This window comes from Bactrocera latifrons, unplaced genomic scaffold (assembly GCF_001853355.1).
Source record: "Bactrocera latifrons isolate USDA-ARS-PBARC rearing strain unplaced genomic scaffold, ASM185335v1 scaffold_415, whole genome shotgun sequence".
NCBI lineage: Eukaryota > Metazoa > Arthropoda > Insecta > Diptera > Tephritidae > Bactrocera > Bactrocera latifrons.
This window is the reverse complement of record NW_017537063.1, coordinates 62,189-83,271: the sequence shown is the minus strand read 5'-3', so window position 1 is coordinate 83,271 and position 21,083 is coordinate 62,189.

Genomic DNA, 21,083 nt, shown 5'->3' with positions numbered 1-21,083 from the left:
GTAAACGAGGAAGACCGTCGAAGACAAAGTCAAGGGGAAGCAGCCAAATAGCTTTGCGTTCTGAAAGGAACACAGAAAGCGACAATGATTCTATGTCGCCTAATCCGCCTAAGCATAAAAGAAATGTCCAAACACAACCACCGCCAGAAGTTCGTTTGGATCAAATAAGGCATTTACCGGAATTTTTAAATGTTAAAAGCGCAGGACGTTGCAAAGCCAACAATTGTGGTAAAAGTACCTTTATAATATGTAAAAAATGTAACGTTTATCTTTGTGTAAAACGAGAAGCCAATTGTTTCTTGGAAYACCACAAAAACCAATAAGTACAATTATAAAATCAATTAATTTTCAATAAATATGCCATATAATTTGAGAGAGAATTGCATTTTTCATATAACAAATTTTGGTATCTTCCAGTGTCAGTGTCGAATATAATCGACATGCTCTAACTGTAAATTGCGATATCACAGGTAAAAATAAATATTTTTTTTTGAACTTAGGAGCATTATATTACCTTAAAAAGTTTTCCACTGAAAGGGTTAAGATATCAATTGTATAAATATAAGTGAAATAAAGATAATTCAGTTTTGTTTTTGAACTTAACTCACTACATTCACATCTTTTCAAAAACCATCCCGCGTTCGCACAAGTAATAATTTGCACCCCTTTCGTTCGGTGAAAATGCGATAAATCGATGTTTTGGAGATTTTCATTTCCATTTCCTTGAATTTCAATGATGATATCGGCTGAGTTTTGTTGAATTTACGCACAGTTTCGATGGAATTTCCGGTGATAACGGATTTTGATTGGCCCACATATTGATCGTCATTTATGTCCTCAGGACCACTTTGGAAACTTTGAAACCACTCGCGCACTCTACTCTACGAGATAGGAAATCATCGCCATAAACTTTTTTCATCAATTGAAACGTTTCGGTAAAAGTGTTACCAATTTTAGAACAAAATTTAATGTTGGCTCTTTGTTCGAAGCTCGTTTTCGCACCGATAACACAAACATACTGCGACTTAAAATACAATAACTTCGACTCGCTGAAATGTCATGAATCGATAAAAATAGCAGATTCTAACGCACCAATCGACATATACATGGCGCCACCAATAGCGCTAGATTAAAAAAAAATCCTGTTTACTTTGGAAAGATATTATATATAATTACAATCCTTTCTCAATTTCGCGTTTTGCATATAAATGGAGAGAGATGAACGGCGGCTTATATATTTCCTCCTTGTGTTTAATATTTGCTTTTGAATTAACCAACAAAATGTTTTCTCATAATCTAATCGTGTTCATTTAAAGCCACTTAAATAGTTCATTTGCAGATATTCCATTGAAAGAAGCTTTTACGCAAAACGATAGAATGAATATAAATTCAATTTATAGTGGTTATGAAAATGCACCATAAACCATCCGCTCTTGCTTTAAAAATTGGTGCTAACTAACTTGCACATTGCTGAATCTTGTTGTGCAAACAGTGTTGCATGCATAAAAAATGTAAGCATAAGCTCGCAAGCCACAATAAAATTGAAAACTTGGCCAAGAAGCAGAGCGTTATAATAAAAAGAAGAAGTAGATTTTCCAAAGCCTTGGTTAGAAAATTTAAAGAATTCTTAAAATCATTTTATTTGACGGAGCTGGCGGAACCGTTGTAGGTCAAAAATACAAGATAAAAGAAAAACAAAATAAAAAAAGTAGGGAAGGGCTAAGTGATGGAGTTATGTGTAGAAGTTCGCGCAAGTGAGGAAAGCTTTCTGAACTCTATCTACAGGGTTGTGCGCTGGGTTTTGGACCCGCCACGTAAAAATAAGGGCCCACTGAAAACAAAACAACAGTCTCGGATGAGATTCCCCCTCTTAATGACGACACTGCAAACGTATTAAAGATTACGATTTAAGGACATACACCTGGATTCCCTTAATTGGAAAGGTGTCGCTGCCCAGTTGGTTGATGTCCTCGTGAGAATTAATGCTGATAACACCACCAAAAAGTGCGGTGGACGGGACAAATACTGAAATGAATAGGTCCATGTGGCATTTACTACTGTGGCCAATAAAGGAGCGCAAATTCGATGCAGGATTCATGGTCAAGTCCTGGCATTCACCCCGGTGGATAAACAGCTAGCCATAATCCGCATCAAAGCGAGGTCTTCAATATATCGCTGATTTGCGCCCACGTCCCGACTGAAGAGAAGGACGGTGTGACCAAAGATGATTTCTGTGAGCGCTTGGAGCGCACCTATGAGAACTGCCCGTCACGATGTCAAAATCGTGCTTGGCGACATTAACGCCAGGGTGGGCAAGAAAGGTACCTTTGGCGCAACAGTCGGTAAATTCAGCCTCCACGAGGATACATCTCCAAACCGGTTGAGGCTGATCGACACCGCTGAGGCCCGAAATATGGTTATCTGTGGTACTAGATTTCAGCATAGAAAAATTCTTCATGCCACCTACCTGAATCAGTATCAAAATGCCACCAACAAGATCGATCATGTTGTGATAGACAGAAAACACGTAGCCCGTGTTTTAAACGTGCGTACGCTCCGAGGACCTAATATCGACTCGGGACACTACCTTGTTGAAGCCAAGGTACGCACCCGCCTCTGTGCAACAAAAAACGCACGTCTACATAGAAGTTGTTACTGCGCTCCCTATGACAATTGCAGCTGCATATCTTAAACATTTTGTCAGCTAAGTTATGGCAATGTATGTGTTTACACGTAATGGCGTGACAGTGGTCCTGCAACGCCTAACTACGAACTCATGCTTCTCTTTTAGCTAGAGAGCACGTGTAACACTTTCATTACGAAATCTCAATTTTAATACAGCTTGCACTGGCAGACGGATTGACGACTAGACAGGCAGGTGGATTAGCTTTTTACAGACATCTAGAAATATAACAGTTAACAAAAATTTAATTCTTTACACTCGATGTAGGTCCACATTACAACATGGTATACCAGATCCAATCTCGCATTTAGATAAGATCTAAAATTATGAAAACAAGTTTTGTAATGCCGTCCCACATCAGCTGAAAGCGACAATCTTTTTATTGCTCTGGATTTGTTTTCTTAATTTAAAGTTTATAAAAAATAAAATTTTCTCATTCGACTTTATTGATAATCAATACTTAAAAACTTGTAAACAAGTAAATTCTCAAGTTAGTTGAATTGAGAATTGATGATCCCATCTCATTTTCACATTACTGACGTTGACAAATAAGTTTCCAAATTGAAAAATAATTTGGCTTAGAAAATACTTGTTGCACATATGTTGTCAACAAAATATCTTGAATAAGTAGAAAGTAAATGTAACAAATGGGAACAATATGCTGGGTTCTGTGTGGTTGCATTATGAATTTTAATGCCTTTGTAAATTATAGTTAAGGGCGGACAAACAAAGCAAACTTTGAAAATAATTTGTATGCAAAGTACGTACTGAAATGGCAGACGCAACTAAGGTTGCTGAATATGAAAATAATGCGAAGGATATAAAGAAACAGGGATGTATGTATAATATTATGTGTTTTTATGCATTAGTTTTTGCAAAATACTTTTAAACGCTTAATTTTCACTTGAATTTGTTTTGAAAGTAAACGAATTATGCTGAGCGGTGATTATTTTTACAAATACCTAAAACTAAATCGTTTTAATTTGCAGGATTTTCTATTATATTTAATATATAAAGTACGGTTATGAAAATAATTGACTGTTAAACAATCTCATTTATTGTAAAATATTCGACCCATTTCATATATTCATTGCCATTTTATATTATAAAGTGAGGGATAATATTTGAGTTTGAATCTCGCAAAAAGTATGAATTGTCATAAACGAGAAGAAAATTGAAAGGTTCGATTTGATACATAGCTCAGAGGTACTACAACTTCTTAACTCGTCGGAAAAATACGGTTTCGAGGTGGTTTGCACAATAGGTCACCATCGTGGCAATTAATTCTCATAAGACTCGAATTTCTGTCCGACGAGACGCCAATTGTTTAATTTTTTGTGTAATTATTTACTGGAATGTCTGTCTTATATTTACTGTAAATTTCATCACATTCTCTATTAAAATTTCGTCAGGCAATCTTCCAAAAATTCTATTTGGTGGTGACACTTTCAGAGAAAAATTACTTGATTGCAGGTCGTCCGTTTCCCTCGTTGCCATATTTACACTTATTATTGTTATAAAATATTTAAAGCAGTTATAATGGTGGTGAAATACTGAACCTCGAGTAATACGAGTATGTTACATGTTCATTATTTCTTCAAGGATTTATTTATGTAAATACACGCGGTTCTTTCTCAGCCGGCCTATATCACCTGATTACCTGAAACATTTCAATACAGAACTTTGAGTAATGAATTTTCTGACAAGAAACTCGTGTGGGTGGGAGTGATGGGTTTGCTAAAGTGAACATAAAACTTTTTAAATTTTAGATATACATATACAGTAAGGCTCTTCCAGTAATTAACAGCTACAAAAATTAAAATATTTAATGGTGGAGATATATAGTCTTCTAATGTTTATAATGTCATATTGAGATCAATTGATAATAGTCCTGCTCACCTAACTGATGTATTCATCCCCTAAAACTAATCGAGATTAGGGTTATACAGGGTTTGTCCGGGAAAACATAAGAATGAGCCGATATAAAAAAATGATTGAATCAATCGTTACAATTATTTAGAACTTTCAAAATAGGCTACCAGCGCGATTTCCAAGCATATAAGCCATCACGGAAGGCAGTCTCTGGAATACCCTTGAGAGCTGACGTGCATGCTGCTTGGATCCCCTCTATCATCTCAAAATGCTTACCTTTCATCGGCTTTTTCAGACAAGGGAACAAAAAAGTTCGGGGAGCCACCTCTGGGCTGTAGAGTCACTTTCACATATGTTCAAATTTTCTTGCCACACTTCCACTCGCCACAATTTCTGGTCGTCAGTGAGCATTTTTGGGACCATCCTCGCGAACACCTTGCACATGTTTAAATGCTCCTTCACAATGTCATGAACCACAGATTTTGATAAAGTCTTGATTTAGTCTGAGTTCAAAACTTTGCGCACACGAGTCACATTGTCGGCGTATATCGAAGTCGCACGTCTCTCAGCACGGTCGTTATCAGCGACCTCTTTCGGCCCTCCAAAAACACCTGTTGTCACCGAAACAAACCACATCTTGCTGAAACAACATCTGGGTAAGCCTGCTTGATCGTAGCAAACGTCTCTGTCACAGATTTACTGAATTTTACATAGAATTTAATCGCGTACGCGTCGCGCGAAATTGTTTGTCCTAACTCTCCTGGTGCTCGGAGACAACTGACCAGCCGCTCGTTCTACTTCAGTTCCCAAACACTAAATACGATGCAGGAATAAAGGGATGTTCAACTTATTCCAGGATGAGAGCGCCTCAAAATAAGCGTTTTTTATAACATTTTCCATTATGGCCAGATCGAACAAAATAAGAATTTTTGGGTATTTTAATTAGAACACCCAACATTTAGTACAAATAAAAATTACTATATAGTGGTTATTTATTATATGAATAAACTATTGAAATTTTCTTAAAATATATTAGATCAACTGACTTTTGACCTTTCAATGCCCAATAAAAGGATTTAAGCTTGTTCGCTCTCAATCAATAAATGTTTTTAATTATTTTCCATTGAAAATAATACTATGATGCTTCGAGTTACAAAACGTTTCATCAAAATACCTTTAAATTTCACAAATTTATTTAATTTTCATTGTTTTACATTTTTTATAAGTGGTCTTGAACGATACAACAAATCCCTCCGTTGACACATTTTTTTGGTAAGATTTCAATCTGGCCATCGCTCGTTTCCAATTGATTAACGTCAAAACTTACTGAACTCGATTAGCTGTCAAAGTTCAGTAGGTTTTGACGTTTAACAATTGCTCTCTTACTTCCAGTGAGAGAGGAGTTAAACATCTCTTTATCTCTGTACGATGACTGTCGTTTTTCTTATGCCGAATTTGTCGGTCCATGTATGAATTATATAGAGTCTATGTTTATATATAAATGCTTAGATTCCAATCCTCTGGTTGACGTTTGTCATCTTAGGGTATTTCCCTGGCTTTGATTCTTCCAATTTGCAAGAGTATAAAATGTTGGATTATACCGAACTTAGCCCTTCTTATTTGTTTTTGTATGTTATTTAAGAAAAGATTAAACAATCATCTTTGCAAAGAATATTAAAGAAAACAAGAAAACACGTTAACTTCGGCTGCAATGAAGCTAACATACCCTGCACAGGTAAGTTTCTTTTTGTAACTATGTGTTCAGTTTGAAGGAAGCTATATGATATAGTAATCTGATCTGAATAATTTTTCTGATATTATATTATTAGCTTAAGTAGTAATCCATGCCAAAATTCGTGAAGATACCACGTCAAATGCGTCCTTGATTTCGATCGTTTAGTTTGTATGACAGCGATATGTTATATTGGTCCGATATCGGCAGTTCCGACAAATGAGCAGCTTCTGGAAGAGAAAATGACGTTCGCAAAATTTCAAAACGGTATCTTAAAAACTGAGGGACTAGTTCGTATACTAGTATATACAGACAGACGGACATGGCTAAATCGACTCAGCTCAACATATTGACCATTTATATATATATACTTTATAGGGTCTCCGACGCTCCTTCTGGGTATTACAAACTTCGTCGCAAACTTAATATTAATTTATGTTATTGTTATTTCATGGGACACCTTTTTTCCACCCTTTGTGTACTATTAAAATAAATGGTTTATAAATAACCGTCAGTTGGAGGGTATACCTATTTATTTATTATCTGAAGTGTTTTGGTTCGAGTTAATGTTGTCCCGTAACTCTGAACAAATCGGCACTTCTTTGATTAATTTCATTGGGAGCTATGTAAAAATGCCTTGCACTTCGCACAGCTTCTAAAATCAGCAAATTCACAAATTATATAGTGATCCTTTAATACATATACTTTTATGTGAAATTTGTGTACGTCTACTCTTATATAAAATATTATTTTGTATTTGACTTAAATGTTTTTATTTTATTAAGTAAATGTTTTATTATAATCACAGTAAGTAGAACAATGGAAAATGAACATTTAACGACCCAATTATTTTGGGGATACAAACCACTGGTGACTCAATATGCACTTACACTCGCGCGAGAGTTTTAAAATGAAAAAAAAAAAAGAGTTGTGGATTTGAACAAGGAACAATTTATTTAAAATTACCCTTTGTGTATAGTACAATGTTTTTCTTAATAATATATCGCGTCGAATCGAAATARGATGTGTTGAATCGCTGTCGGCGCGGGTGGAACGATGACGATCGAAAAAAGGTGGGAATTCCGCGGCGCAGTATAGAGGAGAAAGTATGAAGCGATTGTTTATGTGCGGCTTGTGTAGATCGAATTGGTTAGGACGAATGTTGACGTCCGAAGTCCGTAAGCAATTATCCAATTCCTTTTTGTTAGGTTGATGGCGTATGGTGTCGTCTTGCGGCGATCGCTAGCTGAGTGTGGTGTTGTTGTWGTAGGGTGCGCCAGTTTTCCCCATGCAGAGTGGTATATATAGTACATGCGAGGAGATGTTTAAGTCATCAGAAAAAGAAAATTTGTATTACAAAAAAAAAAAAAAAGCAGCTATGTACACTTCTCGTAAATTATTGTGGAATTTTCTGTAAATGTATAGCTCTAGTCGATTAATGAACTTGTATTAATTCTCAATAATGGAGCATTTTGTTAATGTTTATCAGTTTTATAACTGATTGTTATAGGTTTCATTAAATATTTTATTTTACAATATGTTATTGTGAAGTAACACCTGATAAAGCCCGAATCATTTCTATGGCGTTTAGGTACTGAAAATACCAAAATAAACTCTTACACTTATATTTTAAGACCTTATGAATGCCAACTGTAGTAATGCACCAGTTTGTACCAAATTTAGGAACCTGGTTTACTTCTCCATTTATCGCAATAATATTTTCTGCCTTCATAACATCTTTCACATAATTTTTCGAATTCTAGCTTTTAAATTCTAAATGAAATCGACGTGTTCAACTGCACATATTTACAATTTCACTGTTCGCATGTGGTACGTGTGGCATTCCAGCACGTAGGCGAGTTTAAATTGAATACTATGAAATATTCAGCGTATTAAGTTGTCAAAACTTTGTCGATTCTGTCGGCAGAATATTTTATACTCTCCTCTTGAACGAGTAAAAGGAAATGAATTTCGCGCCAAGCGACAAGCGTGTGGTATTTTAAGTATTATTAATGGTGGTGGAGTAAGATATGTACATATATCGTATGTATATAGTATACAAATGTATGTATGTATGTATATGCGGCTCGCTTTCACATTTGACAAGGTAGTCGTATGTACAAATTTACATTTCCTGTAAAACTTAAATTATTGCTTGAACAAATTTTTGTATAACTTGCTAAACTAAAATAATAATATTGTTGTCGGAGAGTGTAAACGTAGATCGCTTGCAACTATATCCGATTTTGGAACCATCTTCAGAATATATCGAACACATATGTGTATTCTTAAGCGAATCAGAATAAAACGAGTGAAGTGTCCTTTGCCAAAAATAATTTTTCTTTTCTTCTTTTACATCTTGGCACTAATATCAGTTGATATGTAAAACTTACCTCAGATTTTCAAATTGCTTTGAGAAAACCAAAAACTTAGAATTTTTTTATATAAAATATTGTACGGTACTTTAAATTTAAATTAGTCAGATTCAGTATTTCCGCAGAAAATTACGAATTTTAACAAAGCAATGGAGTTTGTTAAATGAAGTGAGTTATGTGAAAATTCGATATCGTCTCAACGAAAGTTTAATTAAAATGTTTGACAAGAATAGTTTATTAAAATGGAAGCAGCTGTACCGCCATAATCACTGGTACTCTGTGAGGGTTGGTTTTACTTTGACTATTACCTCGCACGTAATTTAAGCTAACTAACTTAAATTTGGTACAGTGGATCACCACTGTGAGGATATATATCGTGTAAAATTATCTTTGCAATTAGTATAATCAAAAAGAGGTGCAAGTGAAGCAGTATAAAAAAGTTATAATCACTTTGCTAAATACATTGTGACAAAAAACCGATAATTGTAAAAGAAAATATTTAATTATTCATCAATATTTTGTCGGCTTCAAAGTAATTACTACCAGATTTCAAGTCTTCAGGGGATGGCCTTCAGCTTCTTCCGCCAATTTTGTTTTATCTCTTCCATCAACTGAAAACGGGTTCCATTCCGATGACTGTTGACTTGACGATTTTCAAACACTATTTTCTTCACTTTTTGAAGATTTCCATCAGTTGGAGAGGTCGAAGGTTCTCTTTGCACTTTACGTAGGCATATGTTTTTTATAAAACTGAATCACCGAAAGCCTTTTCCAATATTCGGAGCGATTGTGCAAGCGAAATTTAGTTACAAACACAAAACATGAAACAAATTCTTTTTTCATATTCATTTTAAAAATCGCAACACACTACCAATTTGTACCGACTTAAGCAACTACTGCAAACGTACTGGTTGGTGAATTAGGTAATAAAAATAAGTCCTCAAGAATATATAATGTTTGGCTTAAAGTCATGTGTAAATGCTATTAATTCAGACAAATCTGTTTCGTAACTCATTGCAACGTATCACGATTTTGCCTAGCCGAAGCCAGTCACAAAGCGTTGATATAGACGGTCGTTGAAGAATTTCACCACATGTTAAGCTCATATAAATAAAATATGCAAGACTTTTCCTTCTCATTACGTTCCATGTTAATGTGTAGTAACGAGAGACATTTTATGAGTGAATTACAACAGCACGAATTCATTTGGTTGGGAAAGTGTGAAAGTGACTTATTTGACTAACGTTTTGCACATTTATTCGCACATATGTATGTACCTAATAGTTAGCGACTAACATGATTGTGCTCCGCATATTAGTACTGATTGAGATTAAAGGAAAGGTAGTTAGCAGTGATTTTTATTAAGAAATGGGAACATTATTAATTTAGCATATGTGTATTAGACATTAATTCCATATCACAGTTTGTTGAAAAAAGTGTTAATTTTATTGCAATTGGCTTTTGGGTAAAACATCATTCGCCACCGCCGTTTTGAATTAATTTTGACCAGAGACTTTCTTCTTCTTTCTTTCTTACTACTTTAGTTTACAACAGCGCGCAAATCGTCCTCCATTTTCTACGTTTGGCAACATGTGGAGATTTCAAGAGTACCCAGGTTCTTCTTCACTTCATCTTTCCAACAGAGTGAAGGTCTTCCTCTTTCTCTTTTCACCCCTGTGGGTAATGTGTCGAAACTTTTCATTCGGCTGCTGAGGCCAATAACATCGATGTCATCGGCATAAGCCAGCAGTTGTACACTCTTGTAGAGATGGTACTCTCCGTATTCAGCACTGCAGCTCGAGCTATTTTCCCTAGTAGTAGATTGAAGAAGTCGCACTACAGAGATCGCTTTGTCTGAACTCTTGTTTAGTATCGACGATCTTCGAAAGATGCCTCCCGATTCATGCATGACTTCTACTGGTTCGTTATTCTTCAGACGGGTAATTGCTATTCGAGCTGTCTTATGATCGAGCAGTGATACGTGTGCACCATCGTCCTCATATTACGCCACTGGGCATCACTTCCATTTAGTAGGCTGCAGAAGTGTTTCTTCCACAATTTTATCATATTCTGGGCAATCTGCACGATGTAAAATTGACTTCGACTATGCAGGTATACTATGAGATAAGAGTAAAAACTGTAGATTGAAGATTCGACGGAATTTTTCTAGTTTAGAAAATCAAGTAATATAATTATTCACAAATGCCACCCGCCTGTATCGTTAATCAATCAAAGAGTGATCTTCAATTATTTTTGATGGTGTTTCTGATTTTGGAGCACACGCGTTGTAGATAACTGTAAGCTCGCCTATAGTCAGCTAATGTTATTAACATATTTTGTAATAAAAAGTAAAAGATAAATAAATATTACAGCACCTAATTTACATTCGATTATAATGTGCTCATAGTGATCAAACATCCTAAAAATATTTGATTATATATTATTTGTCAAGCTTCATCTAGATATTTCCCATCAAATTCGCTACTATTTGTAAAATCAGCAACTTTAGCAACCATAACAAATCACTCTAAATTCACTAGCAGTAAGTTTTCTTGAATTTTATGCGACATTTACATATGACAACAAAAGGCCAGAATAAAAGTTGTACACACAGGCCAACCTAAACATTCCAACAAATTAGGGTACGAGGCTTAAATGTAGAAGAGTGAGCAACGGCGTATACGTGACAAAAGTTCCAAAGCTCAGACGATTTTCAGCTATTCGATTTATTGTTAATCAGACGAATAACATCGTTCATTTGAAAAAGAAGGGCTCTTATGAATAAAAGAATTTGTAAAATATTAAGATTACGACGCTGTAAAATTCAATATGTTTATCAATAAGGAAGTCAGGTGCTGGCAAAACTCTATATTAAATAATGTTTCGGAAGAGTTAAACAAAAAAATTGCAATCAAATTTAATATCCCTATACTGATACTATATGTAGATAAAGTCCAGCAGATGTTTGAAAATGTTTATATTAGATATATGTGGGCGAGGGGAAGTTTGGAACCTTAAATACACAAGGCAAGCCTCATTTCTATAACATCATTGGCAGCTAATTTATAAAAATGACTGAAATAAATTTCCTTTTGAAATGGGTTAAATAGTTTCTGAGATCTGCTCTTTAAACCTCTTAGCGGGCTGGCCAAATTTCAGCTCACGGATGCTCCTTTCTACAACGATACTTTGTACTAAAAAACTGTTTTGTTTCTTTATTTGAAACTTGGTTATTACCCTTTCTATGTGTAAGCTTAAGGGGTTAGAGGTAGTCAGAATTTCAAAATGTAAATTTTTTTTTGCATTTTCGTTAAGTGTGATATCTTAAAAATATTCTCTAAAAATTTCACGTTGATCCGGTAATTAGTTTTTGAGTTATTCGCATTTTTCTCAAAACTATGTTTTTTTATTTCGATTTTTTAAGACCAATTAACTGTTGATGTTTTCGCAAAAATTGACAAAAAAAAAATTCCTGAGGCCGCCATCTTGTTAATTTTGAAAAAAAAAACCTTCGATCAGGTCCAGGATTATCTATTTATAAAACTAATCTTCAAGGACTTATGGTTGTCACCGCAAGTACCTTTTTTTTGGATCAGGGTCAACACAAAAAACTATAACTTTGGAAATTATTATTATTTTTTTTTTAAATTAACAAAATTATTATCGCGGTATATTGCGAGAATGTAAAATTGCCTTCAATGCAAGCAGGTATTAATTTAATATTATACCAGAAATCTATTGAATGTTCTTAGAGCGTAAACAAAGTCTGTAAATTTCTTTTTTGTATTTTCATTTTTCCAATTTAGCGCTGTTACATCCCCTTAAGGAAGCCAGATGCGAAGCAGACGCTGCTTCAATGCGGAATATAAAGTTCCGCAATAATTCCAGAATTTATAAGCGCTGACTCTCACCTAAATTGTTATCAACAATTACACTGCTACTATCATTAGTGAGAGGAATAGGATATGCTAAGAAACAAGGGCTGCATATTATATTGAGATAAATTATAACATTTATAGCATTCTGATGTTTGTCGATGAAATTTCATACATGTTGACAATATTTTACTAATTTAACCTTACATTTGTAAAGTTACGATTTTTAGGGAAAATGTAAATCTTCTTATTGCGGACTATGGCCTTACTGATATTTTAAAGTATATAACTTAACTAACTAAGATAGATATTTAACTAATTAAGGTATAAAGCAAGACCCCTGTCATATGCTTTAAAGCACCTCCAAAAGCCTACACTGTTTTGGTACAATGCATTTCAGTTCCAGGGCTCGATTAGTAAACAATTTATGCATTTACCATGTGAGAAGAAGAATGATGCAGTTCAGCCACTAAAAAGACTCGTATTAGGCACAGTGATGGTTTGGGGATGTTGGTCTTACTACTGCTTTGGAGATTTGGTACCAATTGAAGGCACTTTGAATCGATCTGGGTATACGACCATTTTAAACGGCCTTTATATCGAGGAATCGGCCATAATTTATGGTCACCTACGAAACTGCTAAATGGAATAAAGCTAGTTTTACTACAATGGCCTCCACAGAAACTCGACCTAAACATCATTAAACGTCAGAGAACAATTGATAAAGACCGAAAACAAAATGACACAATCCCTGAAATATCCGAAATTTGGACCAAATTAAATCAATTCCAAGCAGATTGCAGCCAGTTATTGATTAGAAAGGAGTGTAACCATTTGTTAAATGACAATCTTACTGCAGTAAGTTCGCCTAAACAACAGAATTTAAAAATTATTGATAATAAATACAAGATACTTATACTTTTGACTACCGATAGTCTTCACTCATTTGCTCAGTTTTCAATCCTGTGTAGCGATATCTTGACCAAATTGACTTCTGTCGCTAGCATATAAATCAAGGTTCACAACAAATTTTTTCGCACAGCAACAACAACGACAACAATAGAACACGATTTCTGTGAACACGTTCAGAACAATTGGCATGTGGCCATATTTAATTAAAATATAACCCTTGGTGTATTAGCTTCAGTGATATACTGTTACAGTCTAACAGAAGGCGTTAGCTCTACTTTGATATTATCGTAAAATATACGCAAATACTCATCATTCGAATTTTAACTCCGCAATTTTCGTAATACCTAGTTCATTAATACATATGTATTATTATCGTAACATGTTTAGAAAAAAGTCGATAAATTAAATCAAATAGAAATTAACTGCAAGTAAACTTCTTTTGTTTATAGAATTAATAGTAATTGTCTGAAATTACTTAATGACTATCATATATCAGGCTTTTTTTAGCAAATGTCAGAGATATAACATAAAATTAAGGATGCTTCAAGTACAAATGAAACCGAATATTAAATGGACACAGGATGGACTTCTTTAAAGCTTCAAACAGTAGCGATTTCATAACTTCATTTTGCAAAAGAGTGGAAAACTAAAATAAAATTGATAAGATTTGTCAGAAATTAAATTTATTTTCAACATCAAACGCTTTGAATGGTTCTTTCAAGCTATTTATTTAACTTAAATAAAACTCTATTATCATTTAAAAGAAATATTTACTAAAATTGATATTCGTATATTATTTTTAGATATTTAACTTTCCTTATAGTAAATGTGGAAAACCAACCACGGAAGACGGATCACTATTCATGACGACAATGGGAATTTTCACACGTCAACTGGAATAACTTTGATTTTTGAGCACTCTAACATTCATTTGATTAGTAATCTATCCTATGGTTCTGACTTAGCATTGAATTACTTCTTTTTGATCCCATACATAGAAGAGAACTAAGAGGTCAACCCCTTTCGACCCCTGAGTCGATAGTATTTCAAAAATATTTCTTCAATTTTGTAACCAAAAACTAGTAATTAAATTGCTACAGGGATTATAAAATGTTTGGCAAACTGAATTGATGTGTACAGAAAAATTTATATTCCTATGTATGTATTCACAAATATTTTAATATTTGTAGGTATTGGATATCAGTAAGCGACATGGGCCGCAGTCCTTTCCATTTTAGTAATTCAATATTTTTTTCTGGCAGAGCGCTTCGCCAACTGTAAAATCCGTAACTCTGTGGCTCTCTCTTAATTAACCTATTTTTCGTGTTCTGTTCTAACTTTTTGCTAAGCTTTGCAATTTGCTTTCGACGATTTGCCAGAACTGGTTAGTTGACTTAGCTCCGATAAATACATTGTCTTGCACAAATTGTGCAAACACTATTCCATTTCGATCTAAAGCGTGCCAAAAATTCCTGCATTGCTCACTACTGCAAATAAGATAAGAATAAATACAAAGTAATTATTTTAACAGAGTGGAGTTTAATCATTTGTGAAAAAGAAAAGCAAAATGTAATAGTTAGCTAAATGAGTGATGAAAATTACTTCTTCAGAGGCATAGAGACGAACGAATTTGACTGATTTGACTTTTACAGTAAGCAATCATAATGTTACGTGCAAGTAATTTTCTGATATAATATGTTGTTTTTATATTCCCGCAATATATTGCGATAGAGTGTAATAGTCATATTTACCTAACGGTCGTTTGTAACAACTAAAACTTATCCTGATAGATATAGAATTCGAACGCGCAGAGAAATTGAAGTTTGAATATCCATCTGTTCATCCGTCCGTATTTGATGAAACTTATACGGGTGTTCTTTGCACCAAAAAAAAGCAAAATGGAATTAATCCCTATATAAATATTTCAGACGCTTTAAATTTCACAGTCAGGATAATTTGAATGGGTTTCAGGAGTTCGTGTAAAAATTGCACAGTAATAATTTCATAAAATATGTTTTTCCAATAATCAGAACATAAATAAACGCATGGTAACAGATTGACACTTATCAATTCACAATGAAAACTTTACTTTAATCATTCGTCACTTCATCTCTCAAAAAATAAGTGTCCATGTGAAATGTTATATGTTGCGTCATCTAATATCAGTTTTTGCTATCTAATCTATACCAGCATGAAATAACTTCAGTTCATATAACTCAAAATCAGATATATTTGTATGAATGTATCACAGGAAAAGATACACGAGGTGGAGTATCTCATGGGGATTACTTTGAAGGGGACAAAATAGATATTCATGAATAAATAAATAATTTTTGTACCACCGATAAACGTTGCTTCGGTCCAATGTAGCTTCTCCGTATGCCACAGTAAACATTCGGAATGCATCCGCGCACTTAATTTCGTTTTTCACACAAAATTTGATACAGGTTCTTTGATCCATTTTTTTTTGAATAGGCAAAAGACGCAGACGATCCAAAACACGTTCAAGCAAAGCAGCTGTCAACAATTAAATGAACATTCAAAATGGCCGAGCTTGTCGGCATAATTGAGAGACATGAGTACCAACATAACGCCACAAAAAATTCGAAATTCGAATATACGTAACCCGCGAAAATTCAAAATTCGCGATACTTTTTGAACACACCTCTTATAGGTATGTAAAATACCTTGAAAAATTATGTATTCATCATAAAGCTGGGAAGCTGAATACCTCTCAGGAGGTATAAAACTTTATATGTGTATTAAAAATTATTTCGAAAGAATTCGACGAAACAGTGAATGGATTACAATTATTTTGGTGTCTTATTATAGGACGGAGACTCACTTACTTGTTATAGTATATAGTTATATTAAAATCGACGTCAATTCGGATGTACATATGTGATATAAACTGCAATATAGAGGCTTAATTGAATATGTTTTGAAAGTAAAACATCAATCAGAGAATCAAAAGATTTGAATTTTTATTTGAGGTATATGAAATATATATTCGTTTCATTAAAATAATTCACATATTAAAAGATAAAATATGCATAAAGTCAACCGGAAGTTTGAAAATTTTTATATTTCTATATATAAGAGTTAGTGTAAGTATTATTCCGATTTAATTCTTTATCGATATAAAGCGTAATCTCAAATAGTTCTCTCAAAATTTTAGTAACAAATCCACAAATTTCCCCATATTTTCAGAAAAAGTCGGCCAAAAGCATTTTTAGATATTTTCCGAACATATTTACCAAATTTGACTTCTTATAAAGTTTTGTAACATTTCACTTCTATTTGACCATATTAAAAAGCATTTTACTCGATTAATTATTTATTTAAGACAAAAGTTCAATTTCTTATATTTATTACGTCACAATGTCACTGCAGTAGCTGACAAACGAAACAAAAAGTAATTTTAAAATTATTACGATACAATCCCTTTTTTTATTTTAAATTTATGTATTCTAAATAAAATCTTTATGGCCGAATTTGGAATACAAGTATAACAGCTGTTATCACTGGAGTTCAACTATTACTGTCAAAATATTAAAATTTACATCTAACTTACTTAATGCCGTCATTCTGATAGTTTGTAAATACAAGTATGCGGTACAAACTCACCCGGAATTTCGAAAGTCTTTTTATTAGGTATATGGGGGCTAAGGAAAGTATTGGTCAAATTCAGCCTATTGACATACAGACATGTAATAGCACGAGAAGGATTGCCCCGGATTTTTAATAATATTAGGTTGTTAAAAAAGTCTTGCGGTATTTCTTGCGGCATTTTTATTGAATTTTCAATTATTCATAAATTTTTTTTTGATGGCTCATGCCCAGTTCTTTACCGATGCTACGGCTGCTACTATGCCGGTCTCTTTCGACCAATTCAGCGATTTTATCGCAATTTTCGACGACAGGCCTGCCGGAGCGTGGCGCATCTTCGACCACCTCTACACCAGAACGAAAACGTTGAAACCATCGTTGTGCGAGGGAAATGGATATTGTATCGGGTCCATAAACTGCACAAATTTTATTGGCGGCTTGAGATGCATTTTTACCTTTATCGTAATAGTACTCTAAAATATGCCGTATTTTCTCTTTATTTTGCTCCATGTTTGCGACTCTATAACTCACGAATGACTTGAAAGAAACGACAATCAATCAAACACCTGTTAGCGCGTGAAATGAGCTTTCCAAAAAGGTATAGTATGACCCGATGCGACGAATAAAACTAGAACTACGCGCTATCATCTCAAAAGTCAAAGTAGGTACTTATTCCTTAGTTACCGACCGTAGTTATCAAAATTTGTGAACTAAAATACTCTGTTGCAAATAAAAACGATTTTGTGCTAGGTCGAGGGACGGATTTCTAAATTAAGTACAAAACATGTTACTCGACATGTCTTTAGCATTGATAATAAATTCACAAAAACACATTTTTCTCTAATAAGAGTTCTAGCCACACAAAGAGGACAATATGTCAATAAAGACATAAAGAAAATTCTCGGTTTCATGAAGTGACCCTTTTAACTTTTCCGGCAGCTTGTTTATCAACAATGTGTCACATCTTAGTAAGAAATGTAATTAAAATTACAATATTTGATTTATGTTACAAAACCTTTCATAGGGACGTGACCGTAAATTTATTTGATTTGGTACCTATAAATATCTTAAATTTGCGCGTTTTAACTTCAAGTCATAGAAAATACAGTATTTAATCTTTCGATTCTTTTATACTGGATCATAAAGAACATAGGATAAGGTTATTTATGGAATAACACATAACTTGTTCAATGGACCAGTGATTTAAAATGAACCCATAAAAAGAAATTTAATGGTGTAGGTCACACGATTTAGATGGCGAATTCTGATCACCAAAACGAGAGAATACACGACCGGGAAATTTCTGTATAATTTTCAAAGTATAGCCCAATTATGCCTCCAGCTCAAAGCCGAAATAGATACACGTTTTCGATGCACTTGTTTTTCGACAATCATATGTGAGTTCTCAGAACCCCAAACTGCATTTTTACTATTCTTAAATGGTCAGCAGTCGATTTGTTTTTAGGAGTTGTCAAAACTATACTTCTTATATGTCGGAATATTTACACCTTGCGTTAATTACGGGACAGCTTATATAATTGGAACTCGGTAGTCGGTACATACTACTACTTATGTTTTTGGATGTTGTAGCTTCAGTAGTTTAGGAGATATGTACATTAAACTTATTAGAGGGCCACGCTTACTTCAAAAAATGTCCACCATTGCCCCTTGACCCCTAACCGAAGAGGCTAACTTTAACAAAKTAACCATATAAACGGCATAAATCTAAGCAGAAATTTGTGATTATAGTAGAATAGTATAAGTGGTATTCTAAGTCTTGCCGTAAATGCAATTACGAAGTGTACAATGCATACAGCGCGACAAGTAGGCAGAAAAACTGCCCTTATTATACTCTCGCAACATGCCGTTACAAAATACACTAGTTTTATTCACTTAACGGTTGTTTGTAATATCTAAAACTAATCGATATAGATATCGCTGTATAGTAAGGATGTATATGTAACGCTTTGTCATTTTAAGAATAATTTCGGTAATTGACCGCCGCGGCTAACTCAAATCARTTCCAGCCAGAAGAAAAATTTATAAATTTATTTATGAGCAAAATTTATTATCAATAAGCCGACTAATATATTTTAAGGTCTGAGTTATTTCGGGATTATTTGCGTAGGTAGGTTCTGATCGGAAAGCCATTCGCAGGTAATACAAGTGTATTATACAGAACATAAGAAAGCAGTCAACAGCTCTTTCTGCAATCAAGTTGGATCTCACTTGATCCCAAATATCCATGTGGAAGGAACTTAAAGTTCTCATGTTCGCAAATGTATTTATGTGCTTGTATGAGTGTGTAGGCTGCTCGTAACGCTCAACATAATCGTTAAGGAGTACAAATTGGCAATTTTACCGCTGATATTAATGATAGGGCATTAGGTGTTATTTTCCGGAAAAAATTTGAATTGGGGAAAGTTTAATTTTGACATGCGAACAACAATTTAGTGCGAAAAGTGTGCGCGATCTCGATAACAACGTTTATGTGTGTGAATGGGTCTTAGTTGTAGGTGTTTTGCAATCACACAATAACGGCAGCTTACCAGCAACGAAGCATGAATGTACGACTTTTATTAATTTGTAGGAACATCTGTAATATTTTTGCATGCGACAAATATGAAAACAGTAAAAATTTGTCAATTATTTTGTTACTTCAGTTGAAGCTCTTGGTTTTACTTTTCCCTTACGTCACTAATGCGGACAATTTTCTTTTTATTCTCTGTTTTTTGCCTCAAAATAATAAGGAAATTACAAATTTTAAATAAGCGAATAATCTTGTAGACCACTTGGCATCGAAAGCTGAGGAAGAACTTATCCGAGTGATGTAGAACGCATTGAACAAGGAAAGATTAGGTACATAGTGATTTCTCAGGTAACTGTGAAGCAGATTAACCATCCAGAACAGTCACCACTCCATAATTAACTCCGAAAAAGAGGAAATTTTTATGCCTCTGGCTACTTGCAGATATTTAATCGACAAACATATTATATAAATGGCTAAGCTTCGGTGGAATCAATTCCTAGTAAAAGTACAAGGTGGTTCGGAGATTAGAAGATAGAGTGAGGAGATTTGATCCCGATATTATCATAATAGGCCTCCCAAAATACTAGGTATACTGTTAGACAGCTGCTCTACCTACCTAGCCTACAGTTAACCAAATAAGCGAARTAACTTTTCCAAATACATCATACAGAAGAAAAAATTTCAATTGTGCCCTTTGATAATTAACTGGTTTAAGATGACCGAAATATGAAAGATGGCAGCTTATTTAAGAATGTAAATTATATTATTTGTTTATGATATATTTATCAAATTGAAATTTTTACGCAAGTTCAAAAATATTTTTTGRAAGGGTTGCCGGTTGTTTTATTCACTGTAAACTGAAACTACTSTCAGTTTCACTAAAATTATTTGATTTCCTCGGAAAATATCATTCGCTTAAGAACCTTTACTTAATAAACCAGAATCCTATCAATGCAACGAATATCTGAAAAGGCCAATTGATCCCTCTGCCTGAGAATAAAAATATTAAGTTAAAAAGAATTCCACACTTAACCAAAAATCTTTGCATTCTTGTGGAAACCAATTTAAATACTTCTCCTGTGAAAGTAGATTCCACAAACTTTTGCRAGACCGAGTGCCCTTGCCCTTGCATTCGACTAAGTGAAGTAATTTTGTATACAGAATCACAGTACAGAAGCACATCGTTGAATCAATACTTGAATAAAGGTCGCTGCTTCACCCTCCCATATGTCTACCAATTAGATACATATACGTATCTCAAACAAACTCACGTGGTGACATTTTATTATATGTTACAAGTGGCTGGAGAGGGGTTAAGTTGTAGATACTGATATATACATATGAGTACTCTTCTCTCCTCCTCTTTGGTATGTTCTAATGTAATGAAAGTTGTAAGAAYAAGTAAGGAAGGGCTAAGTTCGGGTGTCACTGAACATTTTATACTCTCGCATGATAAAGTGATAATCGAGATTTCATTATCCGTCATTTACATATT